Raw genomic sequence first — 24171 nt, forward strand, 5'->3', positions numbered from 1 at the left:
TTAGGAGAAAGGCAGCTTCAGTAGCTCTACAAAGAGGTAATCATGTGGCAAATAGGGGATTATAGAGCGTTCAGAAAAGGATCGTCATCTTCAACATACAGTCATAGTGCACTAGGATCCAAGCAAGACCCATGACTATATCACATTCAGGCATACTTTCTAAATTGCTAACATGATTCAGCCCTGGTGCAACAGCATGTTGTCCTACATAACTTCTCTATGGAATCATAAGTAACAATTGCTTGTAGCTCTTTTCAGACCAACCCCCCCCCCCCAACTCATAGTTATTAAGAGTTGAAAGAAAGGGAAATATATAATTTTTCAGTCCAACATCTGGTTGAAGAGCCAGTACTTCATACTGTAGTTACAGATCCCAATGATGCTGGAACGAGACATGTTGGCATGAGTCTTTTGGAACCCAAAGTACTAATGGTGGACATTATAGCATGAGATGAAATCGAATGGTTGACTCCATGGCATGACTTTTGTTAAAGCTGCACTAGGAATGTTGATATCAAAACATGGATTTCTATCCATTCGTTTGAAATATTATTATACAAAGAAATCTAAGCTAACATTTCTGAGTATTTTTTCAATGACTGGCACCAGTACATAGTATGAAATGGACTAGAAGCAACATAAAGCAGGGATGGCAGGAATATAAACACTAGGAGTGCATGAATAATGATGAAAGGGTTTGGCCAATATTTACCAGTAAGTCTGCTTTCTTTTTTGGTCAGGCATTTAACAGTAAATATTATTTTTAAATGAGAATAAGAAGCTACATTCATAATGCCGTACAGCACACTTTACAGTGTTTGTCAGTTTAGTAAGTATGTTGTGAGGGTCATTATTCAAAGCATTTTTACGTAGCCCATACCTTCAAAAATTGAAAGCTATCTCAAACAACATATGTGGGTGCAGTTTTCTTTGCTAGCAACCACTGCACCATAACTTAAAGACAATTTTAAAAAGTTAAACACAAATATTTGTTACAGACTTTAGCTGCAATTGTTCTTTCTACATGTACGTAGCGGTATTGGTAGCAAAGAAGACTCAAAATGAGGTCAAGCAAACCGGCTGCATTTCTCACATGCTTCCCCCCACCCTTGGTTTCCTGGGGAATCCATTACCAGAAATAATGCAAACACAAGTATGCATTCGTTAGTTCAACACTTACACAATGAAAATTAAATAATGTAACACAGATTATACTGGACCCCAGTGAAAGACACAATCCTGTATTCCCTAAGAGTTTTGGGTGTGCAAGAATTAGAGGATCAGGCCCACAATTATGGAGTAGTAGCTTCTTAATAGTTAAGAGACAGCCTTATCACTCCATAATAAAGTATTATCCTTTCAGTGACCACAAGAACTAGATTGCATTACTCAGAATCATAATGGAGCTGTGCAAACTCCTGCTAACTTTAAGTCCATACATAGTCCACAGAAAAATATATACTTTACATATTCTGATTTTTAAAAATGGCATAGTGAGGACAGTTGTTCCTCACTCTTCATAAAGAGGCTAATCCAGCTCCCACCTCTGCAGTCATGAGTCATGCAACCGGTCTGAATCTACTGTCTAAGGCGAGACAGGATTTGGGGAGAGCCACCCAAGGGTTGCACACTCCCCGTGAAGCACAAAGTGCAGATCTGTGAATGTGTCCTTCATGGTAGTGCAAAGGTGGGTAGGGTAAAGCATGGCAGCTGCAGAGAAGGGATGGGATCAGCAAATGGATTGCTGTATTATCTTCAAAAATAGGGATGATAGAACAAAGAGGGGAAGATGGGAGTGCTGAGGAGAGTTACATTGTTTGGGAATGAACTGTGGGGAACAATGAATGAACAGTTTCTTTAAACTGGGGTGTGAAGCACCATTTAAAGTGGAGGGGCCATGAGGCGAGGGGTTGTGTCCTGCTTCCAGTGGGTGGAAAGCCTTGTGTGTGTGTTGGGGTGGGGAGGTGCTGAAAGATGTACCCAATCTGTGCTAACCCTCCCTCCCCCCCACAATGACTCCTGTGCTATGGTGCTGGCCTGCCTCTCCACTCCGGCCTGTTGGCTCTCACCAGTGTGCAGGCAAGGGTCTTCCCCCTGCAATGCAACACACCGCCTCCTTCCTGGCTCTGCTGGAGACCCTGGCCCAGACTGACCTGTGATAGGCCAAAAATTACTTGGGCCATAGCCCCTGTGGCCTCTCCCCCATCTCCTCAGCCTATGCCTTAAATTCAGAGTTCTTGGTCTATAGGTGTACAATAGTCATTGGAGCTCTTCCTACAGGGTTTGAAACCTTGGGGTTCACTAACATACAGCCTAAGTCCTGGCAATAAGGTCAGAGCCCGCACTACATTATCTGGATCTGACAGTACGGAGCTAGTGCACCTACATAAATATTTATTGCCATTTTATATTTTTGTTCCCTTTTTAGTTTTGTTACAGTTGTTAAATTTGGGGTGTTCACTTTCTGAAATTGGGCAGAGAACAATGATCAAACGCTGCAAAATCTGCCACTGGAAGAACCGGAAAAAAAAAAAAAAGGAAAAATTGTATTTAGGCAAACACTCCCAGTTTGCTGCCAGATATGTGGGGCAGGACAGCAAGTCTGCTGTTGCAAGGAACTTGGAGAGGAGGGAAGGTTTTCTACCTAGCTATAATTTTATAAGCTACAGGTTTTCCCAGGGTAAGTAGCAGCAGTTTTAGGCATCCTGAGAAGCCATTAGTTTAATGAACTCCATGTAGCTTTAGAAATACTATCCCCTCCTCCTTCAACTCAAGATTTCAGAACTGCCCGTCCCAACCCCCATGAGATCCGTAAAAGTGTGACTTACCAGCCCACATGCACCCTTCTGGCTGGGAGTGGCATAGTGGGCTCTCCTCCATTTGCATTCCTCCTGACAGCCACTCTGGTGCACCAGTGGTCTGCTTCTTCCTGTGACTCAGCCTTCCAGCGAGGCCACATACAGTCCAACCCCTTCTGGGGTAAACCAGTAATCCAACAGCTAATAGTCCTTCAGCTTCATGCTGGGCCTTCAGTCCAACTCTGAACTCCTTAAGCCATACCAGTGGTTTCAGGGAGTTTTGAAATGCATACCCCTTGTCAGGGGTGTCCACTATTCCACCCTCCTTGATGGGCTGGTAGAGGAACCCATACCCTCCAGCTCCACTGGCTTCTGGTCCAGCAATCTTTTAATAAACAAACCCCTTGACATCTCCCTGGACCACTTCCTATCTTGGGCTCTTGCCACAACCTTCTCCTCAGCTCACTGTGTATCAGATCCTCTCTCTCTCTAAGCCTCTTCCCCAGGCTCACTGCAGAGCTTTTTTCTGCCACGCAGCTACTTTGCTGAAGGAGAGATTTCTCTACATGCCTTGAAGGGCAATCCCTGACCCTGCAGGAATCTTCTGCCATCAGCACAGGGAACTCTAGGCAGACTCCCTGCCCCAGCTTTCCTTCACCACTGCTGGGGGCTCCCTGCTGCAAGCCTATTTCCCTTCAGGAAGGCTCTGTCTGCCAGCAGTTCAGCTCGCTGAGTGAAAGCCAGCAATCTGCTTGTCCTCACTTTCTCTCCTGGTAAGCCCCCACCTGAGCCAGGTTCGCCCTTTTAGCCCCTCCCTCCAAGCTTGATACCTGCCACGCATGTAGCGGGTGGGGTAGGCTGACTGACTTCTGAGGCTCTCATTAACTCCTTCTGACCCAGTGTGGGGTCAGTACACCATATCACCATGCTTCAAACTAATAAATTCCCAACATACCCATGCACTTGCACATCGGACGTTATCACTGACATCACCCCGCCTCAACAGAAGACAAAATCAACACTGAGATCAAAGGGGACTTTCACCGGCTATATCTCCCTACTAGTGCCAGTAGAAGAAAGGAGCCAGCACTAGCACCAACCCAGCACAGAACTACTAGAGAAGAGAAGAGAAGAGAAGAGAAGAGAAGAGAAGAGAAGAGAAGAGAAGAATGCATACAGGATGTGGGAGAGGAAAGGGAGACAGAAAAACAAACTGATCTCCCCAGCGTGTTAGCTAACAAACAGTGCATGGGCAAAAGCATCTATTGGGGTCAAAGATCAACTGATGACACTTAACAATAGTGGGAAACTGCATACTTACAACACCAACTAAATCTGGAGGTCTTTACTTGTTTTTGTTTCAGTCTCAACTCAGACAAATTCCCACTAGCTTCACTGGAATTTTATCTGATTTAAGAGCCTTGGGGTTTGGTTCATTGACTTAAATGGAATTAAGGGTGCTTAGCACCGGGCAAGATTATGCCTTTCTGTAAGTAATGAAACGTGCAAACCATAAGCCTGATCCTGTCAGGTGCTGAGCATCCTCCACATCCCATTTAAATCAATGGCAAAACTCCTATTTATGTCCAAGTTGCAAGTTCAGGTCCAAAGTGAATAGGAATGAAGAGTGCTCAGCATGTCACCAGTTTGGGCTCTAGAGGCCAAATCCTACAGTGCTTACTCAGGGCCCAGGAGCTCCAGCTGTGGAATTTCTGTGGATAGTTTTAGAGTCTTATCCTTAGAACATCTTTACTGGAAGTTGATGTGTACTCTTCCCACTTCTAATCTATCCTCCATTCTAGCTCTGTAAGCAGGGGGCAAAGAGAGATTTGGAAGGGGCTTGAAAAAGCCAGTGCTTGCTGTGGAGTAGTCAGTGCAGTGTGTAGAGTGTCTATGCATCAAAAATGTTTGGTATTTGAATAGATGGTTTGAGTGGATGCATCAGGAATAGCCATACATATCTGCAAGCAGGATCAGGTCCTCTAAAGGCTTTAATTTTATCCTGTGTGGGAACTCTGCACTATTAGACAATAAAAAGGTTTTTATAATAACTCTTAAATGTCAGTGTCATAACAAAGCACGTAAGTGACTGTCAAAGTATCCTAGCAATTAGCAACTCTGGATTACTAAATCACTGTATCTTGCAAAGAGTTGTATACTTGTTTAATACAATGTTCGGATTTTTTAAGAACAATTATTCAGCAAAAATGTTGTCACCTTTTAGTTTACTAACTAAACCAATGAAGAATAAAATCAATATTTATTCATGCACCTGTATGCTGAAGTGTTTGCAGCACACTAAATAGCAGGATGCAGGCCCCTTTTACAAACAGTCCCTATCGAAAACATCACAGTGTTGACAGAATTCATAGTGGGAAGGTAAGATTTTTTTTTTGATGATTATGATGATATGGAGATGTAGTTCTGCTTTGAAGAATGCATGTTAGAAAAATCCACTTTTGAAGGTACTGCAACTGAGCCATTTAAAATATCTCTAAGTGGCAAGCAACTTTGTGGTTCCATATGTTACAGCGTTCAACAGGGTGGAGGAAATGAGAGGAATTTCAACACTAGAATTACTCAGACAGTCAAAGACCTCACAGCATATGCATGTTAGCTACAGGGGTTTGTTTTAAAGGGAATGTGACACAGCAACTAAAACAAAATTACTCCACTTGAATATATCTTAGTAAGGCTACATATTTTATCCTACTGGTTTACATTTTTGGTAAAAAAAAAAAAAATCCAAATATCACTTTAAAATTTACAGAGATTAGTAGGAGACAGATGAGACTAATACACTTCACGCCTAATACTAAAACTGTAGAGCTGTCTGGAAGCACAGGTCCAGTATTCCTGCTGAGGCTTGCACCAGTGGTTAGGTCTGGGGGTAGGGTAGAGTAGAGGTTGTCTGCATGTTTCATCCTCTGCTCCAGCCAACCTTGTGGGACAAGCCATAATGTAACTCTAAAGTATAACAAATATGTGAGGAAAGGTTGTTTATTGAAGCAGGAATATTATTATATCACAATTAAACAGCTTCTCTTTTGCACCAAGATTCATTTTGAAAAGAAATGCAAAAAATCTTGCAAGTGTATGCCCAACAGTAAACTTCTAATAAGTCAATTACACAAGTACATTCTAGATGAGCGGTGTTCTTCATTCTTTTTAATATTCTTTAAGATGGGGAAATCCTTACTGAAACTAACACCATTAACAAAGTGAGTAACATACATAAAAAATTAGTCCACAACTGAACACAGCGTACAACATAAAAACTAATGACCCACAAAAAGAAAAGAAGGACTTGTGGCACCTTAGAGACTAACAAATTTATTTGAGCACAAGCTTTCATGAGCTACAGCTCACTTCCTCGGATGCATTCAGTGGAAAATACAGTGGGGAGATTTATATACACAGAGAACGTGAAACAATGGGTGTTACCATACACACTGTAACGAGAGTGATCACTTAAGATGAGCTAATAGCAGCAGGAGAGTGGGGGGAGGGGGAAGAAAACCTTTTGTAGTGATAATCAAGGTGGGCCATTTCCAGCAGTTGACAAGAGCGTCTGAGGAACAGTGTGTGTGTGTGTGTGTGTGTGTGGAATAAACATGGGGAAATAGTTTTACTTTGTGTAATGACCCATCCACTCCCAGTCCCTATTCAAGCCTAAGTTAATTGTATTCAGTTTGCAAATTAATTCCAATTCAGCAGTCTCTCGTTGGAGTCTGTTTTTGAAGTTTTTTTATTGAAGAATTGCCACTTTTAGGTCTGTAATCGAGTGACCAAAGAGATTGAAGTGTTCTCCGACTGGTTTTTGAATGTTATAATTCTTGACGTCTGATTTGTGTTCATTTATTCTTTTACATAGAAACTGTCCAGTTTGACCAATGTACATGGCAGAGGGGCATTGCTGGCACATGATGGCATAGATCACATTGGTGGATGTGCAGGTGAACAAGCCTCTGATAGTGTGGCTGATGTGATTAGGCCCTATGATGGTGTCCCCTGAATAGATATGTGGACACAGTTGGCAACGGGCTTTGTTGCAAGGATAGGTTCCTGGGTTAGTGGTTCTGTTGTGTGGTGTGTGGTTGCTGGTGAGTATTTGCTTCAGGTTGGGGGGCTGTCTGTAAGGAAGGACTGGCCTGTCTCCCAAGATCTGTGAGAGTGATGGGTCGTCCTTCAGGATAGGTTGTAGATCCTTGATGATGCGTTGGAGAGGTTTTAGTTGGGGGCTGAAGGTGATGGCTAGTGGCGTTCTGTTATTTTCTTTGTTGGGCCTGTCCTGTAGTAGATGACTTCTGGGTATTGTCAATTGTATCTTCTGGCTCTGTCAATCTGTTTCTTCACTTTAGCAGGTGGGTACTGTAGTTGTAAGAATGCTTGATAGAGATCTTGTAGGTGTTTGTCTCTGTCTGAGGGGTTGGAGCAAATGCGGTTGTATCGTAGAGCTTGGCTGTAGACAATGGATCGTGTGGTGTGATCTGGGTGAAAGCTGGAGGCATGTAGAATACAGACTAACACGGCTGCTACTCTAATGACCCACAGAAATTTCTGAGACACAAAATCATTTAGAAGGATAAAGAAAATTTTATATAGTATTCCCTTATGAGATCTTCATTGGAACCATAAATTTCAGTTCAGTGGAAATTAAACATTAAAAAATCTTAATACCCATAATGCGAACACTTTAACCTTGCCTTAAAGGGAAATTAAACTTAATTTCAACACCAGGGTGATCCTAAGTCTCTGATCATTTTAATCAGATTTGTTTGACTTTTAAGTATTTGTTGCTGGGGAAAGAAATAATGAGACAACAATTTGATGTTTTTTTTCTGAATACTTCCTGGTACAAATGCACTAACATGTCTGTAGTTGCAATAATTCCGAATCTTCATGCAAATAGGAGGAAGACATTATTTATCATCGAACCTGTGCATTTATATACCCACACCAATATGTCTAGCAGCCATTCCTGTATCACCTCATACACTTGTCTTTAACATTCTGCTGTTTAGATATGGATAGTCATCTACCTAAACCTAAGGGTCTGATTGGGCAAAGCACATAACCACATGCTTAACTTTGAGAACATATGTAGTCCCATTAAAACCACAGTTAGCCACGTGCTTAAGTGCTTTGATAAATCAGAGCCCCAAGCTGCAAAAATATCTAAATAAACTCATGTACAAGCATATGTCAGAATGGATGTATTATGGATGCAAGACATCTCTCACAATTGCTTACTGTTTCATCCATTCTTATTCCTTGGTGGGATGTTGGCAACGAGTTTCCTGGGAATGCTGGAAAATACAAACGTACAGCTTAACCTTTTATAACTGCTCCTTCACAGTAGTTTGCTCATTTTATTTCTCCCACTCTCCCACTTTCCATATCTGTTTTTGTTCTTCTAAAAGTTTTGCTAGTCTATATGAAACCTACTTTGCCCCTTTATTGAACTGTAATAAATAATTAAAAGCAGATCTTTTATCATCTAATATAAAGTTGCACCTCTCACAGCACTTTGTATGTTTAGTGATCTGCTTTTGAGCTGACAGCAGAATAAATTTGAACATGTGATCCATTCTATCATTGTCCATCTTCCGAGTTATAAGAGCATGACATTGTTTAACAAGGATTTGAAAGTCTTACTAACCGTCATTCCCTGTTGCTTTTTTAGAGCAACAGTGCATAACAAGAGGGGTTTTACCACTTCAATGCTGAACAATATACCAGAGCTGAATGACTTTACTTTCCAGACAAACAACGTAATTACAGCGAGCCACAAAAAATCTCATCCAGTAAGAACTATTGAGTTTTCCAACATTTTTCCCATCCTGAATCAGGATGAAATGTCAAAATCTTGAAAATTTTCATGAACAAAAAATCTGAATATTTTGGAAATACGGAAACTGTTTTCACAATTTTAAAACATTTTCAAAACGAGAAATTTGTTGAAACCAACCATTTTGCATGAAAAGTTTTGGTTTTGACAAACCAGCATTTTCCAAGTTTTGTTGAAAAATTCCCAACCAGCTCTACTCATCATATTCATTACCATTTCTTATTTTAACAACAACCAACAATATGCTAGCCTAGGTGATTTGCAATCAAAATAAAAATACATGATCTCCAAACAACATATATTCTAATTTTAGACATGATGCTCCAGATTCTGGTCCTGCTAAGAGTGCTTTGCCCCAGCTTAACAGGCTTCCTGGGAATTCCCCTGGCTGGGGGAAATTCCTGGCCAGTATCAGGCTTCCACAGCTGGCTCTATGCTATTCCTCCTCCCCTCCTTTTGCCACTGATGTAGAGGGTAAGCTGAGGGCATGACCAGTGAAAAGGGGGCATAGTCAAAGAGACATAACATCAGGCTGATCCCACACAGCTAGAATAGCTCATAGACTGAAATGGCCCATGAGACGGCTTTATTTTGCACAACACATCAGACTGGTACCCAGTGGCCCTGGGATCTGGGCAATACAAATATGCTCCATAGCTTCCTTTATGTTCCCCCTTTCCACAGAGCTCTACCAGGTGCAACACAGCTAGCACCCAAGATCTGGCCCAGTGGAATGAGAGGAGGTAACAAACAGTAGGGAAAGGCAAGTTTAATGACAGCAATAAGATCACAGAGCTATTACTCAGTTCTGGCATGCTGACTTCCTGGCAGTTCAATCAAAAGTTAAAAATAGAGTTATTATTGTTGACTAACAAGTTGTGGGCATTGTGAGGGGGGAAAAGATTCTTATGCAGGATATTATGTTACAAATTACAATCAATAAAGAAATGTCTGTATGAAAGTTGCTGAAAGGACACATGAAAATTCCTGAAGAAGTGTGAAAGGGTTAAAAGAAGCAATCTTGTATAAATCAGGTTTTGCAGGAATCACTCTGTTATGACAGGTTGTGCCAGCACTATGTTTCCCCACTCTTTCTGATATAAGCACCCTAGGCAAACTTTCTAATTAGAGAAGCACAGTAGGCAGTACCATGTCTCTGCTAAATTATGCCAAAACCAAATTTTGTCACTGGCAGCCAATAATCTGTTTCTCTACTAAGGCCTTGAAGTGGCCATATCAATTATTTAAAGACATACCAAGAACAGGAATCCATTTAAAATCTTCTGGGAAAGCCAGATATAAAACAGGGCACATTCACATTTCCTTCACAACACTGTCCTTTTAAAAATACAATATTACTAATTAAAGCTTAGTGCATTAGGCCATTAGGACTGGAGTGATTCATGGCAGCATAATGATCTTGCTTATCATTCGTGCTTTAATTTATGGGGCACTATAAAAACAAGCAATTTGCAAAACTGAATCCAATCCAAAAAATACTAGAAATAATTTCTCCTGAAAAGTGATTTCACTATGCATAAGTGCTACGCTAGTAAGAAAATGCTTCCTATCAATAATTAAAGTACAATGAAAGTTTGATGCGTCAGAAGACACGCTCGAAAGGCCCTGGGAAGTAGAACATGGAAACACCATTCTCTTTCCTGCAGACCTTCCCATTTCAAATTTATCTTTAGCTCACAATAAAAACTTTCATTTTGCAGAGAAAACATGTTTTACATAAGCTATTTAGACAGGCATCTCACTATCCAAAATGTGGCAAAAGCTATAATAAAATGTCAAATTAGTATTGCATTATCAAAAAATGACAGACGGCAAGTAGCTGAGATCTGTAACAAGCTGAGTATCCTTAATTTGTATTGACAGCAATGGGAGTTATGGAGAGTCAGCATCTTGCAGAATCATGCCGAAGAGCACTAAAAACAATAGTATGTCTGAATGAAGGTTTAAACCATTCACATTTAAAAACCTAGAGAGACAGAAGATGAAGCTGGGCTTTTCTTAGGGGTCTGAGGGAGTTAGGATCCAGGCCCAGATCCTCCAGCTATTAATGGGAGTTAGATGCCTAAATACCTTCAAGGATCTGGGACCCAACTCCTATTTAAAGTCAATAGGAGCTGGGAATCCAAATATCTTAGGCCCCTTTGAAAATCCCACCCTAACTGTTTAGCCCATTGATCTCTTTGCTGGCCAACAGGAAGAAAGCTGCCAGCAGGACAGACTCCACTGTCTTCAGATCATGTGAAACAATTTGTGCTAGGCTGTTTGAGCACCAAATGCCTGACTTCCTGAAACTGAATTGTCAATGGAGTGGGATTCAGAAGCTGCCATCACAAGGCATACTGTACTTCCCCAATCAATCCGGAGCAGCCTTTCAGGAAGCTTTCAAACTGGTTTATAAATTGTTTTTGGCACACAAGACCAAAACATTAAACAAGTTAAAAACCAGCAAGTTACAAATCAAAATGCATGTGGTGTACTGAATAATACTAATGTGAGCTAACTAAAGTCAGAAAATTAAAAGATAAGTCTATCACACTGTTAAATCACTCATCAACACCATCACTGTGTGAATTAAATATGACTCTGCATGTACATTAGGCTCAGTATGAGGCTTTAGATTACACGATTGAGGTAATTTTCATTGTTTTAAAAATAACTTTAATCATTGTGGTTTAAATCCCCATGAAAGAATGGAAATCTAAATAATTTCCTTAACTATTTTCTATGCCATGTATGCACTGATTGCCGTTCCAGCTAGACCTTGTTGAAAAAAATTGAATTTCAAAATTTTTCCTCAAACAATAGAGTACATTTTTCACAAAAGTGTATTCTGTTTTTCGACAGCTCTACAAGTCACAACATTTCAAAACTCAAAAGTTTTCAACAAAAAGAAAGGGACCTACTTTTGACAAGCCTTTTTCTGACCAGCTCTAGTCCCAGCTGCACTGTCTGTCCCAAAGTTAGATCAGACATGATCTGTAATTTTTCTGAAAGTTCCTCACTGAAAATTCCAGCTACCAGATGGCCTCTTATCTGTACTTTTTTTCAGTTGTATCAAAGTCACTCTGCTTGTTCATATAGGGCTGCAGTAAAAGATCCCATGCTTGCTCTGTGCCCTTCAACTCCAGGCTGTATTGGCTTTTCTGTGGAATCTTAGCAGTGCTGAATGGAGGACAATAAGCATCTTCCAGAACCCAATCCTCCCCAGCATAGGGATGCATGTTCCCTGCCTGCAGCCTGCCCAGATCACATTCTTCCCCCCACACTGACCTTGAATTCATGGAGTTCTAGGAAAGGGGTGCCAAGAATGTCAACGACTCCTTGTTCTTCATGAGTGGGGTGGGATCGACTTACAAAGCGTCTCCTCCAGGCCCAGGTCTACAGGACAAGATCTGGTCCTATAATCTTAGAGCTTAATCCTGCAAATGCGCACACAAGTAACTGTGCTTACATGAGTACTATCATTAAACTCAATGGGACAACTCATGTGAGTAAATTTATTCATTTATGTAACTGTTGAATTGAGCCCTTAATGCTGTACACTGTTTCTCTCATACAAAGGCTGCATCCACAGCAGGACAAAAAGGTGGATTTTTACCATGTGAGCTAACTTTTGGCAACTAATACAAGGTAAAATCTTACTATGGCTAAGGCAGCTGTAGTTTTAACATGTGTTAGCAGGTCCAGGTAAACACTAGACTCTCCTCTAGCCTGTACCTTGACCTACTAAAATGTTAAAATGACGACTGCCTTGTCCACAATAGGATTTTACTGCATTTCAATTACCACGTATTAGCTAACACGATAAAAGTATATCTTTTTATCTTGTGATTACAAGGCCAAACAGGTTTTATGAAAAGTATTAGATTTTGTATTATTTATTAATAGAATTTACATGCCTCTCATGTTAGATTTTTTAGTACAACACATAAAAGTCCACATTCGTTAAATATTAATTGTGGCAAATTGCTGGCACTACTTTGATGGGTCTCGCGCTTTCTCTTCTTGGGGAGGGTTCAGGGCACCGTTTCTCGCCCCTGAACCGGGGTATTAACTGCCCCACTAGTGTCCTAGAGGAGGGGAGTGGAGAGGGAGGGACCTGGGCCCGCCCTCTTCTCTGGGTCCCAGCCCAGGGGCCCTAGGGATAGCAGTAAACCGCTTGAACTAGCGGTTCCTTCCCCTGAGCTACTTCCCTCTCCTGCCCTTCAGCTTGTGGGGCTTCCTGCCCTCCCTCTACACAAACCAGGTGTCCCTTTACCTAGGGTCTTGGTCATCTTAGCCCACCGCAGCACTTCTCCAGACTCTCCGCTGCTTCCCTCCAAACTACTCTCTACTCCAACACCAATCCACTCTGCTTCAACTCCTCCAAACTGCTCTCTGCTCCAACACCAATCCACTCTGCTTTAACTCCTTCCCTTGTCTGATTGAAGCAGGGGGTTTTATCAGGTGACTGGTTTCAGGTGCTTTAATTGGCTTCAGGTGCTTTAATTAATCTATAGCAAACTTTCTTCCCTCTACAGGGAATAAGGCTCCCTTCTAACACTCTCCTGCTTGACTGTGGGGCCGTTTTCCAATCCTCGGTCCGTTCATGTATCCGGGCGGAGTTCCTCTGGGCGGCGTCCACTGACTCCCTTGATGCTTTTAAGGAGCGGGGGGTGCTGTCCGAGGTTCTCTGCTCGGTTTTCCCATCCGGTTCCCTTTGTTTGACCCTTTGATTGGGGGAGAGAGTAAGGGACCCCAGCCCCAGCCATTGCTGCTGCGGACACCACCACCTTAGAGGGGTCCTTTCACACGTGGGTGCACGTGCCCACCCCCCACCCCCCGGATTGTCCACCCCACAGCCTGCCCTTCTTGTTGGGTGCTTTCGGAGGAGGGAATTGTTGGTGACACTTGGGCGTGGCGCCAGGTAACTCGAGGGGGTGGCAGACCTTGAGAGTCGATGAAGCCCCCTCACTTGGGCCACCAGGTAACTCGGAAGGGTGGAAGACCACGAGAGTCGAGGAAGCCCCCCGCCCTGGGCCCAGAGAAGCTTGAACACTTCCCTCCCCTGAAGCTAATGAGAAAACAATTGTGATTGGTTGCTGTGTCACACATTGCATATGCTGCTGTTTTTACTTTGTAAGTGTGTTATGCAAATAAAAACACCTTTTTTGCTCAAAAAAAAACAAAAACACTCTCCTGCTGCCCTCTGGCCATGCTGTATCACATAATTTACCTGCATAATGCAGTATTGTTTAACATATCATTCTTTTTTGGTTTATAGATTCTTGAACCTGATCAAAAGTCACATCAACCTAATCACCATCCTCATGAAACCAGGGGTGCTAGAACAATTTTTATAGTGGGGGTGATGAGAGCCATTGAACCAAACTGTAAACCCTGTACTGTATATGACGGAAACCACTTCAAGCCAGGGGATGCAGCAGCATCCCCCAGTTCCAGCACCTATGCATTAACCTATGTTAAAATATTTCTTGCATAGGTGCAATCACTTTAAAGTTTCAATCAATGTAAAAGCCTCAATAGTGTGACTTGACTGTGAGCTTCTTTTAAAAAATACAAAAGCAGGTTGAGAATATTATGTACTAGTTACCTTCATTTTTCAAAATAATGCAAATTCAGTTAAATTGCTGCAACATAAAAAGGTTTTTTGTTTTATTTTTTACTTATACTGATGATACTTAAAAAAACCCAACATATTTTAAGTTAGTAAATAACTCCAAAATTGAGACCTTAATATAGCAAATTCTAAGATCAATTTAAAGGCTTCCAAACTTGATTACAGTTGTATGGGAAGTTATTTTGCTCAGGTTTAGATAGTTAACTGGCCATTTTTATACTTACGTTTGGAATCTTTGAACTGTTTAAATATTAAAGCACCAGCTTCCACCAATTACAATTTAAATCCAGTGCAGAAACAAAATTGATTCAAACTATACACAAAGATTATCTCCATCTTGCTAAGAATATCAGAAATACATAGGATTATTATATATCAGGAACTAAAGATAATCTACGCAAAAATTTGTCTTCATAAACACTAGAGAACTTAACACTTTTTTCTGTAGAATGCTGTTATGTGCCTGAGTGAAAATCCTGTCCCCAAAGACAGTCCTGAGTAAAGGGCCTTGTACAGAGGAACTCCATGGGAGTTAGGGCTGACATATGGAATCTCCTCCCACATGCCATGAAGCAGGTACAGGAGCAGACCTCCTCAGCATCTAATTCTACCTCCCCCTAATACTAAACCACCCTCCATAGCAACACAGGAGTCCCCCACAAGAGCAGTGCTCTAACATCATGCAAGGAGGACACAACCCTCTGCGAGTATGTCTAAATCGGAGAAAAAGATGTGTATTTTTACAAGACGTTAGCTCAAAGCTGTAAAATCCCTAAAATGTGTTAACTGGTCAAGGTGAAGACCAGGTTTATCAGCTAACATACAACTTGTCAAGTCTACATTAGAGTTTGAAAATATTTTATGTAATCATGTCAGTTAACATATTTTAAAAATACATCTTTTACCTTAGTCTAGACAAGCCCTATGGGGTCTCCCAGCAGCTTATTCCTTCCTGTTCTGGGAAAACACTGCTGTTCTGTTTCCACTTTTTTTATTTGTGGCATGCATGTATGTGCGCAGCATGAATCTCCCCTAGCAAATATAAAAAGCATAGAAGTCAAGACCACTGTGAAGATCTCTCTCTGGAACTTTTAAATCTTTTAACTTTTAAATATTTTAAATCTTTGTCCCCCAAGACATTTTACTTGCATTTTTACTGTATATATTAGATCTTGAAATATATGGTATCTTCACTGTTAAAAGTTAATATATGTATGCGCATATAATAAACTGTAAATACCATTATGAGGCAAGAAGTTAAAGAGAGAGACGTTTTATTTTGGGATCCTAAATGTTTGCTTTTAAAAACAGTACAAATCACTATGAAACGCAGTAAGGCTCAGCCCTGCAGAGACATGGATGAAGGTTGTGAGAGAGAAGCGCTGAGCTACCAGTAGGATTGCTGAGCACAGTGCTTTGTTATTCATGATCCAATAAGGCAAAGTAAGCTGACAGTGGCAGGCCCTGCTCTCCTCTACAAATGTCATGAGGCATTGAGCATCTGGCTGTAAGAGATAGTGTTTTCCTAGAACCTTTAGAACCCTGTGTCTATTGCAAGGATCCTGTGGAAAATTTTTTTAGGTAATCTTGTAATTAAAGACTGTATCATGATGCATATGCACAAGGGGGCTGAATTAAGGTTGCATGAGCTACCTAAATATTGACATTTCCTAACGTCTGAGTGCTTGCCTTTGTAGCCTCAATAACATTCTTTTAAAATATTTTATTTGTAGATATTTGTAGATATTTTAAACATTGCTTGTTATAAAACCTGTATCACGTAACTCTTCCTCAATTTCACCTTACTGAATTCACCTTCTTTTCCCAACTCACTCCTTCGCTGTATGTTTCTGAACCAGAATCTTGCCAATATTTTAAACAACAAAATTAACTCTAATCCAGCAGGAACCATTTTGCCTTGTCTCCCTCTCCTCTTCTTCCTCCCGCTAGTCCCACTCTCTCCTTCTTCATGCCAGCCTCCAACTCTGAGGCTATCCTTGTATTTCTGCCTCTAACATCTCAATCTATCTTGGGTTCCCCTTCTCCTTCACTCTCATTCAATCCCTCTTACCTATCTTTAATCATCTCTACTTGCTTCCTTCCTTACATTTGCAAAGATGCTTTCCCCCCTATTTTGACAAATCCTTCCTTCAGTTCCATTTGATTTACTAACAACTAGTCTAACTATCCAATTTGAATATATAAGTGCTCATACAATAGAAAGCAGGTTGAGGGTTGAAGGTTGCAAATGAGTGTACACCAAAACTACATGCACAAGTTTAGAAGTGGCTTGAAAAATTTGGTCCTGAAGATATAACCCCATTGTGCCTTTCTAATGTGCATTAGGGAGATCTCAGAAAAGTGGGTGATCTTATACATATGGCACAGTGGACTTCACCTATGGTCATGGAATCACAAAATTGTTTCCTTTGCAGGCTCTCTTAGACTGCAGGCAAGGGAATCACGCCAATCACTCCCCCACAAAGTGACAATCAAAACAGTGCTCCCCACACAGAAAGAGCAAGGAGTCTTAAGTAAACTAACCCGATGAAGTGGAAGCTTCCAAATCCACATGGAAATTCTCTACTCTACTGTCATCATCCCTAAGAAATCACTATGGGGAGAAAATGGAGAGAAAATAAATCATCTGCCCTAGTCTCTCTCATTTTACTGCAGCTGTTGTTCAGTATTTTGTCTCTCTGTCACAAAACCCAAAGGATTGTTGTGATGGCTAATTAGTTAATGCCTGTAACATCTCTGAAGACGGAAAATGCTGTAATGTAGTGAGTATCTGCTTCCGGATTTACACAGTATTTTTATGGCTTTAGTGAAAATACGCATAAGAACACAAAAGAGAGAGAATAAATGGAAGATATATTTTCATGCACATAAATGGAAATAAACACTCAGAAAATATAAACTCACTAAACCCACAAATCCATGTTATAATTTACAAGTGATATATTTAAAATGTCATCACGGTTTTCTTTATTTAGACTTTAGTTTTTGAGAAAGGCCTTCAATGTATTTCACACTGCTACAGAACTCAGCATTCGTATGCTGCAGAAATCAAGAGATGTTGCCAAAAAAATTAGGTCGAGTGTGCGGCAGAATGCCAGGGGCATGATCATATATCATGTAATATATGGTTCAGTGGGATAATAATAACAATAATAATGCTTTGCATTTTTCACATTGGAACTACTTCACAAATCCAGGCCCTGATCCTGAATCCCTCTCTCAGACAAGTAGACCCACTGAAGTCAATGGGACTACTCATGTGAATAAGAGGTGCAGAATTCAGTCCCAACCAATGGTACTGTCCCATTTCACAGATACAGAATGCAGCATACAAAAACTTTGCCCAATACCACAAAACTCCCAGGTCTGTGATCAGCCCACATCTCTTTCATGGAGGAGTTTAGGAATGGTGCATCAGACTTAACTCTGAATGTCCTAGTTTTTGCTGTTTCCTTAAAATTTATTTGCATTTTCAAAAGGCAAGCAAATGAAATGGACTAATACACTGTTGTTATTATACCAGGACAGAAAACCATTCATATCCCATATACAGCAATCTAAATGTAACTTATACAGGTGTACCCTTCTTCTTTTCTACTCACATTATAGCACATATAAGATTAAATAATTTTTGTACTAGGATTCTTTGTCACCACTAGGCAGTTGGGATTTTAAGTGATATATAGTAATAAATACTCTTCAGGCCAAAATACATAGCTTCCATGGCCAGACACTGGCTTTTGCATTATGAAGGTAGATTTTTTTCCCCATAAGATCTTCACAGGCCAACTCAGACCCTATTAGTTTTCCTCTTCTCTCCCTCTCTTCAGCCTCCTGTGGCCACTGAATGCTGGATGTAGCACTCTCTAGACTCCTGGAGCAGCCACTGGGAACCGAGAATATTGCGATCTGATTGCTAAGGCTGGATGTAGATGTATTTTATGCTGATCTGAGCCCATATGAAAAGACTCCTGGCAAATGGTATGAATGATAAGGGAACCAGGCGTTGACAGGTTATTTAATTTTATGGGAGTTTACATAATTCAACTTCTCTTATTTGCTTAAAATGTTTATATGATAAATGCAAACAAAAAGCATCATTGCTGGAGCTCCAGGTAACTAATTATAATAGCATATACACCTGCATGTAAAGTCTCACTGAGATCGAAAGGATGTTGAATATTATCTGTACGAGGCATGTGACTGAAGAAAGTATTTACATAAAGTAAAATACTACCATTCGAATTTTAGAAACAACTGTCAAAAGGGCTGAGTTTTCATCATAAAGCAATTGCCTATTAAAAAGTTTCATTATAAAGTAATTAAACATTTTATTTAGAGGAACATAAAGAAAAAACACAGCCAAAATTAACAAAATAAGATATGTATGTTTTATTCTTCTTCTTTAGTGAAACTAGAAAGAGCAATTAAATGAGGTTTGGTATGAAAAAACAAAAACCAGAGGTTATCTTACACTTGCAGGCAATACGACATTTATCAAATATATATTTTTCCATTTGATCACATTATTTAAATAATTTTTAGTACTTACATGAATGGTCAAAGATTAATATCTCCACATACTATGTGAGCAACTCAAGGCATAACTGCGGTATTATATATTTAATATATTTAAAATATATTTATTTAAAATCTCCTATGGAAAGAAAGTGTATTCACTATGAATTCAGGTTTCTTCACTGTAAATGTTTGTCTACTGTCAAAAACGTTTAAATTGTTTGAAATCTCATACACTTTACAATCCAGTTTACCACTGGCTCTGTAGTTATTAATGTCTTTGGCTCTTTTGGCTTCATTCTAATATTTTGAAAATTTAATGCTAATGTTTCTTCTGCTTCCCTCCCGCCCTGCATATGCTCCCCCCATAAACTGTGCCAACTCAAACCTACATAAGTGAACAGGAGATATAAGCTGTATATAAATGTATTGAATATGTAAGTAATTTTAAAAGTGTCAGATAGGTATATTAATAATAATATAACCAATTATTTTTCCACTGACCACCTATATATGCTTCCCAATAGAGAAGCTGTTTGGTACTACTATGAACTCCTTTTTAAATCTCCAGATCTATTATAATCCAAAGAAGAACTAAACAGATCATTATGAACACTGTCTTTGAAACAGAGGACCCTCAATAATGTTGAACGTGAGACAATCACTTGGTGTTTTTAGCCCTACAGCATAATGTTGCTCAAACACCCTTCCTCTGATATGTTGTTTTCCCCAAGAGGCAGTCAGTCCCTTTCACTGATGTCTAGGTACATAAACTTGTCACTATTGCCATTCACTCAAGTTCACCCACAGCACTAGGAATCTAACTACATGTAGCCCAGTTCAGGGCTTGATATTTCAACAGGGCTACATACAATTCCCTGAAGCTAAGCACTCATTATCCTCTTTGTGTAAGCATATATGGCAGAAAAATGTCATTTATTACTAAAATATTATTCCTAATAGACAAAATTTTAAGAAGTAAACTGACAATTTTGTATAAAATAATCTGATGCATTTTAACATCTTTTTTTTTAAATTACAAGTGTGCGTTCAGAGTGAGACATACATATATTACCATTCTAAACTAGCTACAAAGTGTGATACTGTAGGGGAAAATGTGTTAAGCGGTTTTCATATGTATCACACTACTATTTTGAAACATTTTATTCTAATTATAAACTGCATGGCTCCAACACAAAACTTTGCTAATTTCCAATGCAAAAAACACAAGGGAGTACACAATTAATATAATTTTCTTTTTAAAAAAGTTTAAATTTTATGACAAATTTTCCCCGTAAGGAAGAACCAAGTATTGTATTAAAGTCTACTGAAACTGACAAAAGTAGCTGTAGTTTAAGATACAAACAGAACATTCATGTTCTTCAGTAATGGAAATATGTTAAAGAATAGAAGGTCTAAATACAACTTCAGATAGAACCTGCAGAAAAACAATGACGCACAAAAATTACGAGAAAATCATTTTAGTTAGATGACAACAGAGAACAACCCCACCTTATTTTTGTAACAACAAGTCCTACAAAGTTAGCCAGACTTCTAAACTCCATAACTATTCCTATTAGTTCACTTAACAGTAGTTTAGGATTTTAATGGGCATGTTTTACCAGTAACAAAAAACTTGATAGGTAAATAAATCCATGTTTTACCCAATCCTCAAACAATAAATTAAAAGAAAGCTTCATCATAAGGTACCACTTCACTGAACAATTTGTGAGAGCCTAAGCCTGCTACCATTGCAGTCAATGGGAAAAACTTCAATGGGAGCAGGATCGGGCCCTAAATTAACCCTACTTCTTAGGTTTTAAAAAGTGGCAGCCAAATGGATGGACTCTATATCCAAACTCAGTTGGTAAAAAAATGGTTTCCATATACAACTGAAGACATCACTCTTTTTCAAGTCTGTTATGATATGGAGACAGATTAACTCAGTCCTTCCTCTGCATTTTCATACATTAAATTATATATTTTTTCTTAAATGCCTTGCCCATAGTAATAATGAACTAACTACAGCAATATACAAAATAGATTTAACTAGTGAACACTTTCTATTTTACAAATGACTGCAGAATTTAAAAACGTCTGAGATTAACAATACTAAAATTTCATGTCCAGTGACATACTAGTTTTCTTGTGATAGAACAAACATATTCAAATACACCTTGATTATGTATCTCACTGCATAAAATCTGAATGAAGTGATTCATTAAAGACTTTGACAATTGTATCTTTTGGATAAACCCTAACTCTTGAGAAGACAAAATGCCTGATCCTTAAAGGTATTGAGCTCTTGCAAATTCCAGTAACTTCAAGGAGAGCTGTAGGTATTCTAGACTTCTCAGGATCAAGCCATTAGGCAGGGCTTTTATAGCAAAGGAGCAAGTGCCCTGGGCCATATGTGATTTTAACAACACAAAATCTACAAAACTAAAACTAGCATGATATTGAATAGAGATTCACCATAAATACTGTGTTTAAACAGTAATCGGAGTTTAGCAACAGAGCTGTTTACAAGCTTCCATGTATACTTCTAATATTGTGTGCTCTTTTTGTAACTGTTTATGCACTTGTCTGGTTTTCCTCTTTTTCTCACATCGTTGAATACCTCCTATACAAAGCACTTAAGTATTTTATTTTTCCCCACGCTGTCATGGACATTAAGAATGACACAATCAACCAAAGATATAGCCATACACTCTCTTCACTACAACTTGACATTTGTGGCCGAAAACCCCAAAGCAAACTTGTGTAAAATATTTTAATTAGGCTAACAAGAAAAAGAAATGATCAAAGATGTCTTCTTATTAGCATAACAAAAATACTTCCATGACTGATCATTTTTGCTGGACATCATCCATATATAGCATGTGGAAAGATAGGTTATTTTAAAATTACATGTACTAGACAGGTACTATAAATGTATTTTACTGCCATCAAAACAAGAAGTATTGCACTCATTATAAAAATCCATACTATGAAGGCATCTAACTACAGGTAGTAGCAATCTTTTTAGTTCACGTCTAAACTTTGAGATGCAAAAATGATTCAATATGTTTTTAAAATGTCCAAACAAAATACATTTTAATGTAAAGTACACCTATTTGATCTTCTATGCAAATTCATAGTTTTACACATCAGAAAATTTAATATAACACTATTTGAACTATGAATACTTTAAGCTGTTTATCATGATATGTCCTGTTTGTTTGTTTTTTAAATGTTACCAGTTCTTTAAGGAAACAGCATGCTATTTTTGATACAAATACCACTGTGAAAAGTCTATGGAGAAGAGCTAGGGGGTTGTTATTTTGCTTTGCTTTGAATGGCACCTTACAAATAGCATCTCTGCAAGTTATGATTTAACACCTTATCAAAATGCAGCTAAAGTCTACACTACTCCAATTCAAAAACCTAGGTAAAATAGCTGAAGGCACACAAAAACTGTAAAAATTCCTTGGGACAGATATGTTACTTGATAGCCACTAAAAAAAAACAACCCAAAAACAAAAACCAACAACCGGAACAAAAAAAAAAGTCGTTTCCCAAGACATTTAAGATAGGCTATTTTACTGCAGAAATAAGTGTCTGTTTTCAATGCTCTTATAGGAACAGTCAGCTGAACAGCTGAAGAAAACAGTCTAATACAACTTCGCAATTGGAAAGTAAACCTGGCTGCAATACTTCTAGTAGCTGACAAAAGTAATAACGCTCTGTATCTGTTTTGTTACTGAAAACGAGCATGTGACACCCAACGATCCGTTTGTTCTGGATTGCAGTCCTATTTTCACCATTCATCCCTGCAGGATTAAAATTTTACACTGCTAGAACAAAACACTAACAATAAGGTAGCACTAAAGTTTTTCCTCTCTTCACTACTCCACTGAGACGCCAGCCGAAGAGTGGGAGCCATCACTATTAAGGTGCCAGTTATGATTTAAGAGGAGGTGTCCTGGAGCACAAGGAACGAACACCTCAAGAGCTGTGCAGCCTTCCTGCAGCCCTGATCAATTTCTCCATCAACAATCTCTGCTGTCCCCCTCTCCCTGTATACCGTGGCTGTTTGGAAGCTGTATCGCTCATCCCATAAACACAAGTACAAATGCACCCTCCCAGCACACACATACGCTCGCTCTCCCTCACCTCACATGCAATTCTTTGCAAGTCCCCTGAGAATTGCTCAAAACCAGAAACCAAGCAAAAAGAAGGAAAGAAAGAAACAAACAGAAAGGGGGGGGGGGGCGAGAAGGGAAGCTTTGTGCTGCTGCTGTTGCAGTTGCTCCCAAGCATGCAGGGCAAAGGAAGAGTAGCTCCCCACTTTCATCAGCCGGCTACATCCCTGGGATAAAGGAACAGGGCGGAATGATGCTGAGGCTGAAGAAGGGAAAATAAAGGCGTTGCAAACATGCTGGGATCCCCCTGAAATCCACCCGCCCTTCTCCCTAAAGCTGCCCGGGTGGGGGGGTGGAGGAAATAACACACAAGGGGGAAAAGTGATGAAAAGACACAACTCACCTTAACAAGGGGTGTTGGATGGGGTCAGAGGAGGAAGGGTTTTGGTTGGTTGGTTTGTTTTAAGCAGAGGTTGTGATGTTATTAAAACACACAGACACAGGGTTTGGAAGCGGGGAGAAGAGTAGAAAAAAAACGAAGGGGGGATAAATTATCGAGAGGGTGCGAGTCAGTCTGGCAGGAAAAGGGAGAACCCCCAAGGGGGAGGAGGGGTGCGAAGAGAAAAAAACAATCAGATGCCAAATCGAGCTCGAGCGTCGGTGCTGGGGGGAAGGCTCCCGGCGAGGTGGGCGCTTGCTTGTTGCTTTCCCAGCGCCTCTCGCTGGGTGGCTGCTCCTGGGTGTATTTCCCGGGCGGGCGGCTCTGCGGGGCGGCGTTAAGGCGGCTCGCGGTGGCTTATATCCCTGCTGCTGCTGCTGCTGCCGCTGCGCTCCCCGGGCTCCCGCAGCTCGCTGTGGCTTTGCAGCCTCGCTGCTGCTCCTCCTGCCGCCGCTCTCGCCTGCCCCCCTCCCGCGCCCGCGCTCCCGCGCTCAGGCGCGCTCGCTGGCTCCTTCCCCAGGCTCCGCCGCCGCCGCTGCTGAGCTGGCCGAGCTTCGCTGGCAGTCCTGGCCCCTCGCCCAGGCGGGCCGCGATGCACCAGCGGGAGGGGGCGTTGCCCTGCCCCGCCGGGGTGGAGCTGCGGGGCCGGGCCCTGGCTGGCAGGCAGAGGGGGCTGGGGCTGGGCGGTGAGGGAAGGGATCTAAGGGGCGTGGGGAGAGAAAGGGTGATGGAATGAGGAGGGGGAGGTCAGCGGGTCCCAGTCTCTTCTTCATGTAGTT

General features: G+C 40.5%; 1 protein-coding gene across 15 annotated transcripts in view; it reads right to left on the reverse strand.

The window, feature by feature from the left end:
• Positions 1–23896, reverse strand: part of LOC102943985 (poly(rC)-binding protein 3) — a 703847-nt gene extending 679951 nt beyond the window's left edge. For 10 of the 15 annotated variants that reach the window (XM_037889896.2, XM_043540389.1, XM_043540388.1 and 7 more), the window contains exon 1: positions 23357–23896. The gene's annotated coding sequence lies outside the window, so the exon portion shown is untranslated. The remainder of the gene's footprint in view (positions 1–23356) is intronic. The other 5 variants (XM_043540400.1, XM_043540396.1, XM_043540397.1 and 2 more) reach the window with 3 other exon arrangements.
• Between the last annotated feature and the right edge of the window lie 275 nt (positions 23897–24171).

Source organism: Chelonia mydas, chromosome 2, assembly GCF_015237465.2.
Source record: "Chelonia mydas isolate rCheMyd1 chromosome 2, rCheMyd1.pri.v2, whole genome shotgun sequence".
In the NCBI taxonomy this organism is placed as follows: domain Eukaryota; kingdom Metazoa; phylum Chordata; order Testudines; family Cheloniidae; genus Chelonia; species Chelonia mydas.